The sequence below is a fragment of the Prunus persica genome, chromosome G4 (assembly GCF_000346465.2).
Source record: "Prunus persica cultivar Lovell chromosome G4, Prunus_persica_NCBIv2, whole genome shotgun sequence".
NCBI classification, from domain to species: Eukaryota; Viridiplantae; Streptophyta; class Magnoliopsida; order Rosales; family Rosaceae; genus Prunus; species Prunus persica.
This window is the reverse complement of record NC_034012.1, coordinates 23,536,701-23,544,988: the sequence shown is the minus strand read 5'-3', so window position 1 is coordinate 23,544,988 and position 8,288 is coordinate 23,536,701.

Genomic DNA, 8,288 nt, shown 5'->3' with positions numbered 1-8,288 from the left:
CGGTAGTCGCCCCATCTTTACTTCTAAGTGGAATCCGCCGTCGATTGATGGATTTTGTGTCTAACTGGAAGAGGAGGCTTAAGTGGATTGAGACCTTGGGGAAGCATCTTCATCATCATCCATCTGGGTGGGAGGCTTGAATCATTAATTGTCTGGGCAATTTTTTTATTTCTGACTTGGATCTTCCTTTAATTGGGAGGGAAGAATGAGATGTGCCGCAGCAAGAAGGCTTTGACTGGAGGGAATTCAGTATTGACCTGATCAACAATTCTTTCTGACTTGAACTTGTCCCACCATTTGATGGAGATCTGCCTAGAGAGGATACGAGATTCCCAGTTGACTTGATAGGACCATTTTAAAATCCAAGGGACTTTGTATTTGGCTATGAAAATTAAAAGTTTTGGGAAAAACTGATTTTTCTTCTTTAAATTTGTATTTATTGGAAAAGTACATGACTGACTCTTTAAGGTTGGGGGGAAGAATTTCAAAGGTTGGACCATGCTTTTCCCACCAGGAAATCAAAGTTGATAAACCATGAATGACTAAAATCCTCAGTTTGGTGGAGGAGAATAATGTGCCATGCTTCAATGTAATCATAGTAATTATATTGAAGACTGGAGTTAAGTGTCTTAAGAGAGTAAGGGTGTTCACCCAATTTAGTTTCATTGAGAATTTTTGAATATACATGGAGTGATAGAGAATGATATTCGAGTCATTTCTATCTTTGATTGGTCTAATTTCTAAGGTTTGGGTTTCGAGAAGAATATCTCAATAATATTTAAGTGACTTAGAAGGGTATGGGGGTATGTAATGGAAATTATGGGGAAAATAGATTTTGGCTATTTTGACTAGGCTAGATAAGTGATTAAAGCATGGTTCAATGAGAAAGAGGGTGTGACTACTTTTTGGGAAATAAGGAGAGGATTTTTCTGACTAATTGGGGAACAGGATGGTGAGGGGGTCAAGACTTGAAATGGATCATAACTGGAAATAAGAGCTAACTGATAATTGGCACGAATGTTACTGACTGTAGATCCTAAAGTAGTACACCTATTGAATAGATGAATATCCTGGATGAAGGATGACTTGGAAAGGTTGTTCTGTTTTGACTGGGATCATTGAAGTTGTGAGTTGTCTGACTGATTGCTTGCCTTGCCTTTTTGATTCTTTTTTTGCCATTGTTTTTTCTGAAGAAATTCTTTGGTAAGGAAATCTGGGATAGAATTTTCACTACCTCTCAAATATTCAATATCAAAATAAAAAATGCTTAAAATAGCTTGCCAACGTGCAAAAATCTGTTTTGATGCAATATTTTGAACATCCTTTTCTAAAACATGTTTTGCACTTTTACAGTCAACTCTGACTAAATTTTTTTGATTTAGTAGGTCATCTTGGAATTTTGAAATGCATAATACTATAGATAAAATTTCTTTTTTAATAGTATATAATTACGGTGTGACTGTGTCCAAATTCCAGAATGGAATCGAACGATTTGCTTTGTTTAATTTGGATTGACTTTCTGTTTTAGGATACCTCCATAACCATTTTCTGAGCAGTTAGTTTCAACTATTTTGAAGGAATTGGCTGCTGGAATGCCAAGACAGGGCAGTGTTTTGACATGGATTTTGATTTGTTTAACAATTTCTGTATGAGTAGAGGTCCATGGAGGATGGTTACTTTGGAGTCTATCAAATAAGGGTTTACATTGCTTTCGTAAATTCTGATAAAAATCAGAGACATAGTTAAGAGATCCTAGAAACCTTTGAAGTTGACTTTTATCAAGAATTTGATCAGAGAATTTATCGGCAAACTGAATGACTCGATCAATTGGGCTGATTTGTGACTGACATATATTAAATCCAAGAAATTTAATATTGGTTTGGAAAAGCTTGATGTTTTTGGCTGAGATAACTAAACTATTTTTCTTGACTATTTGAAGGAATTTATACAGGTGTTTCTAATGTTGTTCTATTGACTGGAAGTAAATAAGGACATCATCAATATAAACTATGGAGAAATCACTGAATGGGTTGAATATTTCATTCATTATATTCTGTAATTCACTAGGCGCGTTGTTTAGACCAAAAGACATGACATTCCATTCACAGTGATCAAATGGGGTAACAAAAGCAGTTTTATATTTGACTCTTGGATTTGGATTTGCCAAAATCCACTCTTCCTATCAAATTTAGAGAAAATGACTGCTTTATCTAATCTATTGATTAAATCTCTCATATTGGGGATCGGATATCTAATCCATTCGAATACCGTATTAAGGGGCTTATAATTAATAACTAATCTTAGGGCTCCTCTTTCTAATTCAGCATTTTTCTGAACATAAAAAGCTGGACAGGACCAAGGTGACTTACTTTTATGGATTATCCCTTTTTGAAGTAATTCTACAATTTTGTTTTTTACAAAATGCCATAATTTCTTGACTCATTTGAATTGGCATGGTCTTAGTAGGAATATTTTTTTTCATTAAAGGCTTTTACATAGGGGAGACTGACTACGTGTTGTTTCCTATGCCAAAAGGCGTTGGGGAGATCAAAACAAACTTCTCGTTTGAACTTTTCTTCAAATTTCTGAATCTGTGACTGTAGAGATTGATTATTAAGTTGTTGTTCAATTCTTTTGAATTTGGCTTCTTCTTTATGAAAATCTAGTTGTTTATTTTTATTCTAGATTATCTTGACTATTTTTGAAACTGCATTTTTCTGCAGAGCTTTTAAATTATGCGACTCAGGTTTAGTTAAAAATTCAAACTTGACTTCTTCTCCCATATGAGTGGATGCGAGTCTATCATAATCTACTCGAAAAGGGTACATGGGAGCTATAAAGGGTAGACCGAGGATGCCTTCAACTGTAATATTTTTAACTAATATGAAAGAAGTTTTAAAACAGATCTTATTTTGACAAACACGGGCTTTTGGAATTTTGTAGTCTAACTGAAGTGGTTTCCCAGAGGCAGTGCTTAACGTTTCTTTTGACTTTTTGTAATATTTGGTGGGGATTAAACCTTCTTGTATTTAACTCAAAAATTTTTATTATAAAAATAGTGACTTTAGAGTACCATTTTCTAAAACTTATTTCTTTTATTAAATTAATGGCTTTATCACTACTTGAGGGTTCATCATCTGAATTTGCTTGACTTTTAGACTAACTCTCAGAATTAGAGTTTCTTCTTTCCATTAAATTAATTAAATCCTGTTTAATTTTGAAATTTTCGTTTTGTAATTTGTCTGTTATCTATCGTAATTATATTATCTCCTTTTTGATTGTTTTTACTTCCACTTGTAAATCTTGTAAAGTAACTTCTTTCTTTCTATTAAATCTTTCTAAAGTTGTGTTTAAGCTTATTTTGGGGAAATTACTTTGACTTGCGTTCTTCCTATTCGTGAGCACACTTATTGACTTGGTTAAGGTATTACAACATTTATCATTACATCCAAACTGAATTTGTGGAGAGCTTGATTGAGAGTTTGAGGTGTTATAGTCTTCTGAGCTTGTTACTGAGATTTCATTTTAACTAGACTCAGAATTTTTTAATTCTAAAACTTTGATCAACTGGGCTTTGTCTTCTTCTGAAATCTTTAACTGCTTTATTGTGTCTTTTACTTTGCATTCATTAGCATAGTGACCAAATTTCTTACATTTCCAGCACTCAACTTTTCTTTTGTCTGTAGTTTTTTTAAAGTTACTTTTCTTGTCTTTTTTGGGTGTTTTTGACCAAAATTTTTGAGGGTCAAATTTCTCTTACTATAAAATTCATCATTATGTCTAAAATATTGTTTCCTATGTGAATAATGTCTATTTTTACTAGTTTGTCGGTCATTATTCCTAGTCTTGACCTCTCTAGAGGGAGGAATATGTACTAAATCGTATTGTTCAGAAAAATCTCCTAATTCATATTTGGCTGACTTTCCATTTGACTGTATTTGTTTTCCTATTTTTAAATCTACGCACGTTTTCATACCTACTTGGTTAATCGTGCTAATTATATTATCATAAGTTAGATTAACGAAATCTATATGGCCTTGGTCGTTGCTTAAAACTGTCGTATGATCAAACAAATTGGGAAGACCATTAATGAATTTTTCTTTCCAGAATGGTTGATTACTATCATCTCTTAACATAACTCTAGAAATAAAGACATCTTTATACCATCTAAAATTACTTAATTTGGGGCATTTGAAATTACTGAGCTGGTAATGGATTTTGGCAGTAGTATTACTAGGTGTTCCTATAAAGTGTTCAACTATGGTATATAATTAAGTATTGACTCTATCTTTTATTCTCGTTCCTAATCGCTCATCAAAAATAGGGAGACCTTCATTTATTTTTACTACATGTGTGATTTGTCGTGTTGACTCTTCGGTTAAGTGTTTATCCCACCAAGAACGTAAGGTTCTGGTAAATCCAGTTTCTAAAAGGGGAACAATTTCTGACTGTCTTAAATTGTGAGTGGTTATATAACTGTTAGCTACCATACACATGTGTTGAAGTTTATTCAAATCTCTTGCTTTGATTGACCATCGATATTCCATTCGTATAGTTTATCAGATAAGACTGAGAATTGACTTTGAGAATTTCTTTCTTCAAACTGGATGTCAGAAGGAGTTGGTTTGGGGTACTAATTTTTTGTTAGACTAGTAGGATTGACTTTGTTTCTTAGCATTGTTTATTTCTAGGTTATTAAAGGCGTTTTCAATTTTTGATATATTACTGGAATTTGTTTCATTACTGGTTATAGACTCGGTTTCAGAGAAATTGACTAAAATAGAGGATTCTAGGACTTTGAGACCAGAAGGTTCAAGTTTTTCTTTAACTGGAGTGAATTGTTTAAGCATTTCTTCAATCTTTTCCATTGTGGGACTTGTTTTGAGAGTGGTGCTTGACTTTAAATCTTGGAATCTTACTAGAGGTTTCTCTTTCTGAGACTTAAGGGATATTTGTTGAGGGATTATTTTGTCAATTTTTGTCTCTATCTTATCTATTAACTATACTAAATTTTTGACTGAAGGGTTTTGAGTGTGTAGGGGCAATCTCCCCATTCGGGCTGGCTCATAATTTTGTGGATGTACATGGAGTTGTAAAGAATTATGTCTGGATTATTTGTATTTGTTTGGACGAAATTCTAGGGTTTGGGTTTCAAGTAGAATACTGTGTAGAATTTTAGTGACTTTGATGGGTGTTGAGGGATGTAGTGGAAATTTGGGGAAAATAGGCTTTGGCGAGTTTGGCAGGATTAGAAAGATTATTGTAGCATGGTTCTATAATGAAGAGATTGGAGTTACTTTTGGGGTGATAAGGAGAGGATTTTTTTGTGACGAATGGTTGATTGGTAGAGACTTGAAAAGGATCTGTTGAGGCCCAAAAAAACCAAGGGTGGGCCTACATATATTTCTATCCCAGTACGACACCTAACTTGGGAAGAAACCCAACTTGGGTATGCAAGAGTTCATCATATACGTTTGCACACGTGCCACGCCAAGCAAATAAGTAACACGCCACGCTATAAGCTTAAGTGGGCTCGAGCCACGCGAATGCCTGGGGCTTGCTGAGCGGGTTGTGGTATGGATGGTTACGTGCATTGACGAGGCCCATTAATGGTCAGGAGGTGGAAGTTTTGGGCTGCTTGGAAGCCCCAAAACTCGAGCCCAAATATATGGGTAAACATAAAAGAGAGAAAATTGGCCCATTACCTTAGTAAAAATAGTCCATTGGCCCATCCTCTTAGTGAACTAGCCCATTACCTTAAAGAAATGCCCAAGTGACTTATAAAATATCTGAAAGTCTCCAACATATGGCTGGAGACAAAACCATGACAAAATCCAAGGCCCACTCACGTCTGCAGGCTGCTGGGAATCTCCAGCACATGGCCAAAGACAAATCCCAACACAAGTCATCCAAAAACCAAAGGATACTTGAGCAAAACACCCTTTAGACCAACGCCATTACCCACTCATTTCTCCTACCAGCTCTCGCCTTGAAATAAGGAAGGAAAGAAGGTGAGGTAGTAGCCAAAAATAGGAGTTTAACACTGAAGCAGCTGCGGAAAGGTCTTAGAGCTCCCAAAAATCTTGTCTTTGTATGTTTGGACAGAGGAAGGTTTCACAAAATAGGTTGAATCGAAGGTAGAGGAGAAATGGAGGAGAAGACTTAGCAAAATTGGAGAAAACCAATTAGGGTTTTCTTTGGAAAAAAGAGCTTCCAGCGCCTATAAAAGGGAGACACCTTCTACCCAACAAAACAACTCAATTGAAGGCAAGCACCCCCATCCAGAGAGGGCAAGCATCACCTATGATCCCTGGAACCCTTCAATTTCGAGCCCTTTTACTCCATCTCTTCCCATCTTTTCTTCTGGCAAGCCATTCCAGAGCTTGATAGAGCTTTCATCAAGCTGCCGGAAACTACACAGCCACACCTACTACTTCACCACTAGCTACAACATATCCAGATAGCAAGCTTCATCTCTCATCCCTTAAACCTCTGCAATTTCGAGCCTCATTCTTCTATCTTCTCCCATTTTCTCCTTTGGTAAATTGTTCCAGAGATTGACAGAGCTTTCGTCATGGGCCGGAATCTACTCAACACACCCATTGTTATTCCCCCATCTCTCTCTCTCTTCAACAAACCCCTTTAGAATCCCTTCCCCCTTGCCTTAAAAACTCTGTTTCTCATAGGAAATCGCAGCTAGTTCTCTCTCTCTCTCATGCTAAACTCATGAATGCTCAGCTCCCATGCCACAAGCTTGTCATGCCAAGCCAAGAATTTATATGTAAGCGACTGTTGTTTTTGTTGGTGAAGATAACCAGGGTGCTTCCTAAGGCTTCACTACCCTTTCGAAGCATTCTTGGGGTCTGATTCTCGAAACTCAAACACAAGGGTAATTTCACCCATTTGCTCCTTACGACAGCCCAACCCATTTGTAGCTGCTGGAACGAAAAAGTCCCCACATAAAATGGCAACTCTGCTGGGGATCAAGCTGCTATCTTCGCCAATGCCTCCAAAAAAGAAGACCAGAAGCAATAAACCAGAGAAAATAAAGAGATAAGAACATTTCCTCTTTCTTGTTTTTTTTCTTTTGTTAGCTATCTACTTTGCAAAACAAGCATAATAGGGGTTACTAACATGTGCCTTTTGCTTGTGTCTTATATCTCCATTCTCAAGCAAAACCAGGTCTTGTACGAGGGCTGGGGGCTTAGGCAAATCCATCATTCATGCCATTGAGTGAACTACACATATAAACTCCAAAATACTTGGGGCTCCATGCCAAGCAAATATAAAATAAATAAAAAAGAGCCAAAATGCATATCCAAATGACTTGGGGGCTTCCTGCCAATTGAAAAAAAAAAAGTCAAACACAAGCACTTCAAAGTTTCTCATGCTAAACCAAGCTATACCTCGGTTTCAAGAGCTGTGTGAACATTATTCACATCCTCATAGCAAGTCCAAGCTATATCATTCCAAGCCAAGTTACATTCTTCTAGCTCCTACTCTACAAGCAAAGAATTTCTGGCACTTGCCTTATTTCAAATCTTTAGATCCCCTGCCCTATCATCATGCCAATGTATATGCTCCTTAACCCCCAAAGCTCAATTTATCCTTGCAACAATTCAACAAACTCATTATATCTCTGAAAGAAAACTCAAAGCAGCCTCAACAACTAGCATGTTCTCTGTCTCATCCAAAGTCTCTCTAGTCAAGCAATTCAAATCTTCCATAAGCCTTCATATCGCAAATTAATGTGTAAGCAACCAAAAACTCACTTCATACCATCAAATTCCTAACAAATCAGTAAGAAGATGATATTTCTCATACTTTGGAACCTCTCAATCAAACCTGAAAATGAAACAAGAGAGTATGTTGGTTAGAGCAGGTGCCGGAAGGGAACTCGTAAATGAAAGGGAGGCGTCGGAAGCATAATTGCTATTGAAGCATAATTTTTTCCAAAGACAAGTTGCAAGCGACCAAAACTCACTTTCATGCTATCAAAATCCTAGAAAATTAGACTTCTCATGCTTTGGAGGTTTTGAACAAGAGAATACGTTTGCCAAAATAAGGCGCTGGAAAGGTACTCATACACAAAGGGAGGCGTTGGAAGCATAATTTTCTCAGAGTGCAAGCAAACTCATCTATCAAGCATTTGAAAAATTCACAGGGCATAATACCAATCCACATGCCAAGAAATTTCATTTCATTCAAGCATTCCAAGCAACTCAGGCATTTCAAGCAAATTGAAGAACTCATGCTCTTACGACAATACCATACAACATCAAGCTCTC